This window comes from Mastomys coucha, unplaced genomic scaffold (assembly GCF_008632895.1).
Source record: "Mastomys coucha isolate ucsf_1 unplaced genomic scaffold, UCSF_Mcou_1 pScaffold15, whole genome shotgun sequence".
NCBI lineage: Eukaryota > Metazoa > Chordata > Mammalia > Rodentia > Muridae > Mastomys > Mastomys coucha.
The window spans coordinates 5,523,839-5,528,283 of NW_022196897.1; the positions used below are offsets into that span (position 1 = coordinate 5,523,839).

General features: G+C 44.0%; 1 pseudogene; it reads left to right on the forward strand.

The window, feature by feature from the left end:
• Positions 1–2,542: 2,542 nt before the first annotated feature.
• Positions 2,543–4,069, forward strand: LOC116091860 (annotated as a pseudogene).
• The last annotated feature ends 376 nt before the right edge of the window (positions 4,070–4,445 follow it).

Below are 4,445 nucleotides of genomic sequence, written 5' to 3' on the forward strand. Positions count from 1 at the left end.
TAGAATACTTGAGTGTGTGTGTGTGTGTGCGCGCACATGCTCACATGTGTGTTCATGTATATGTGGATACATGTATGTGAGCATGCATGTGAAAGCCAGAGGTCTGGTATCAAATGCACAAACACTGTGAACTAAGATCATACTTGCTAAGTATGTACTCTAGCACCCAGCTACACCTCCTGCTCCTGGACCCTTCATATCAACTCATTTGACCAAAATCATTGTCATAGTCATCGTTATTGTTGTTGTCATCTTCTCTGTTGGTATTCTTTTGACCCATTTTGTACAAAAAGAACTAAGCATTCTTCAAAAAACACAGAAATTTATTCAAAATGTCCCCCGTAGCCTTACCCCTTACTACATGTTCAAAGTCTTATGGCTAAGGAAGCATACTGCAGCATCTTCTATCATACGTAGTTTGCTGGGATGTGATCGTGTTTTCTCACGTTCCAAGTTAGCAGCTGTGATGAATCTCAGACTTCCAAACTAGAAGCATGAGGAGGATACATTGGCATGAATTCTGCTTTTTAAAAAAATTATAACGTGTTTAATTTTGCTCTTCGACTCGTGAAGAGAGGACTGGCTCTTTCTCTTCTGGTAAATTTTATCAGCTGGTTTCTCTACAGCATGGCAGTCAGCCCTGGCTGTACATCAGAATCCCTGTGAGGTTGTTTAAACATTCAGAAGCCCAAGGCCTCGCTGCCAGAAATTCTGAGTCTGTAGCTGGCATTTGTATATTTAAGAGCTCTGCAGGTAATTTTGATGGGCAGCCAGGGTGGAAAACGCTGTTCTACAATATGTCTACAGGCATTTTTTCTGTGGGGATTGGGTGCAAAGACAAATTCACTCCTAAGTTTTGCAAGTGGCAATTCAATATTGACCCATATATTTCTGTCACAGGAGAAAGACATTATTATGTCTATTATTATGACTGTGAAATGTTCCCCATAGGCTCTTGTTCTGATTATTTAGTTCCTAGCTGGTGGTATTATTTTAAAGGAAATAGAAATTTGGAGGTTTGGGTGGAGGGAGTAGGTTACTGAGGACAGCTGCTCCCTCTAGACCTCTATACGGGGTCTCCAGTGCCTGTCTCTGGGTCTCTCTCACCTTCTCCCTCTCTCTTCCTCTCCTCTCTCTCCTTCTTTCTTTCCCTCTCCCTCCTCCCTCTTTGTCTTGGTCTCTCTCTCTGCTTCCTAGTTACCATGAGTGAACTGGACAGTTCTACTCTGCCACACAGTACCTCCACCGTGATGCTCTGCCCAACTTTATGGGCCAAGCAACCGTGGCCTCAACACTCTGAAACCAGGAATCAAACTACCTCTTTCTGCCTCCCTTAAGTTGCTTCTGTCTGACATTTGGACCTGTGAACAATAAAGCAACCAATACAGATAGAAGGATTATGATCTTGTAGAGGTGGTGCTGGTGCTAAAGTCCTGTTCCCAACTGGTTCTTGATCTATCAGTAAAGATGGCAAGGACCAATTGCTGGGCAGAAGGATAGGTCACACTTCTGGGGCAGCCGGCTAGCTGGCAGACAAAGGAGAGCGAGGAGAGGGAGCTCACCATGCTTTGGAGAGGAAAGAGCTAACCATCCTTGTGAAATCTCGGGCAGAGTTACCACAGACCTCTTCTACACGTGGGAAATTGGGGTGTTGACCTGGAAATAAAGGAGGCTGAGCAACTGAAGCTGAGTACAGATTTAGGGTGCTGAGCTGGGAGTACTGGGAAGGGCGCACTAGCAGAGGTATATTGGAGGCATTCAGCAGTTGAGCCAATGAGGCAAGTTGAAATTAAACAACTGTGTGTGTCTGTGTTTTTCATCTGCGGATTTGGGTAAGGGCTAGTCATGCGGCCTGTCCCCAGGACTTGGGCAGGGTAGCAAAAGCTAACACGATCTCACTGCACTATAGAAGCCACTCTCCCACCAGCCCTCTGAACATCAGCTTCTCATGCCTCGTCACTGTCTCCTGCCTGATGTGACCAAGTCCTTCAGCCTACTGGGCCACCCTGTTCCCAAAGATCTGAATAAAATAAATTCAAATTCCACTATAAGGGAAAGTTTAAGGAGTTTCATCACGTCTTTGAGATATGCTCAAAGCAGAAATCAGAGCGAGTGCTATCATTTCCTGTAAACTCTTGGGTCTTATGCTGATATTTATTGGATTCTTCTCTGCTCTTTGATTAAACTCCTGCATACATGGCCTCTTTTGTCCCATAGGTCTTCAAAGCTTTAACAGCCATATTCCCTGGATCACAAAGGACATTAAGAAACGATGTAGGGTTTGGGTGACACAGGATGATAACCAAGCACTAAAGAGCTAAATATTCTAAGACTGTTCTATAAGAGCCCTTGACCCTTCCCATTCCAAAAGCCCTTCTACCTCTCCTTCTATGAGAGGCTAGCATTGCTTGTCTAGGCTCTTATCCACTTCCCTTCAGCTGGCAGCTGCAGCCACCATTACCTACTGTAAATAGTAAATACAAATTTAATTTAAACAAACAAAAAATGTTAAGGGGAACCATCTAAGTACTGCTCCCATGACATGGCTTTCAATTCAGGGGCTCCTTCAGGCACTTCAGGCACTTCTGGCACCTCTACAGCCACCGTGGTAGGTTTGGAGGATTTGGAACAAAAACTACAACTGCAGGCTCTGTGTTTAGCTTTTCTGCCCCAACACAGGCAGTACAGGTCTTCTCAGTTGCACTCAGAACAAAGGCTTTGGCTTTAGTACTGGTTTTGGCACAACGACAGGAACTGGCACTGGTTTAGGCACTGGTTTGGGAACCCGGCTTCGATTTGGAGGATTTAATACCCAGCAGGAGCAGCAGCAGCAGCAGACTTCTTTAGGTGGTCTCTTCAGTCAGCCTACACAGGTTCCTGCACAGTCTAACCAGCTCATCAACACTACCAGTGCTCTTTCTGCTCCAATGCTATTGGGGGATGAGAGAGATGCCATCTTGACAAAGTGAAATCAGTTGCAGGCCTTCTGGAGGACAGGAAAAGGATATTTCAATAATAACATTCCTCCAGATTCCTCCAGTGGAGTTTACACAGGAAAATCCCTTTTGCCAATTTAAGGCCGTAGGTTATAGTTATATGCCCAATAATAAAGATGAAAATGGACTAGTAGTTTTAATTTTCAACAAAAAATAAACAGATATTAGAAGCCAACAACAGCAATTGGTAGATTCATTGCATAAAGTTTGGGGAGGAAACCGGACCTTTACTGTCAATGTGGTGGACATTAAGACTCTACCCAATGATCAGACAGAAGTTGTCATTTCTGTTATTAAGCATTCTCCAAATGGCACCTCAAGAAGAGTTCCAGTGACAACACTGTATGCCCACTTTGAGCAAGCCAACATTGAAACACAGCTGCAGCAGCTCGGGGTGACCCTTTCTACGACCAGAACAGAGCTGTCTCCTGCTCAGATCAAGCACCTCTTACAGAACCCTCCCACTGGTGGTGATCCTATTATTTGGGAACAGGCCAAAGTGGATAACCCAGATTCTGAAAAGTTAATCCCTGTACCAATGGTGAATTTCAAAGAATTGCTTCGAAGACTGAAGGTTCAAGAACAGATGACTAAGCAGCATCAGACCACACTAGATATCATATCTGAAGATAATAGTGAACTGCAAAAGAGTCACAACTATGGCCAAAATAGCACAGTACAAGAGGAAACTGGCAGCTCTCTCCCACAGAGCCGTACAGGTCCTAATGAGACAGGAAATCCAAAGGAAGAGTGGCTATGCAGTCCAGGTTGATGAACAGTTGAGGGTTCAGCTAGATACTATTCAAGGGGAACTGAATGCGCCTACTCAGTTCAAAGGTCGACTGAAGGAACTGATGTCCCAGATCAGGATGCAGAATCAATTTGGAGCTGTGAAATTTGAAGAAAAGTATTACATAGATGCAGACCTATTACAAGAAATCAAGTAGCATTTGAAACCAACAGGAAGGCCTTAGCCACTTGATTAGCACCCTAAGAGATGACCTAGAAGACATAAAACTGTAGAGCATGGATTGAGTGAGACTGTCCATAGCAGAGGCGGTGTCTTTAGCTGATCATTCACAGACTTGTTCCAGAGGTTTATAAAATGAGTCTTCTTGCTACCTGGAGCCTTCTTTATGATGACCACATGGACAGGAAAAAGGATTCTTTTCCTCACTGGGATGTTTGAGGCTCCTCAGAAATTACTGTACATTAAATCTGAAATGGTCGCCACAAAGCTCTTCAAGGAGAATCTTTGAAAAGTTTACATATAAGAGCTGTATTTACTTTTAAAAAGTATTACCCAAAGCATAAAAAAAAATAATAAAAGAAACACAGTTCAATCTCTGGACCTGCAAGACAGTGCAGCCAGTCAAGGGCTTGCTGCACAAGCCTGGTAATGTGAGTCCAAACCCAGCAGCTCACACAAAGATGAAGGAGAGAGCCAGC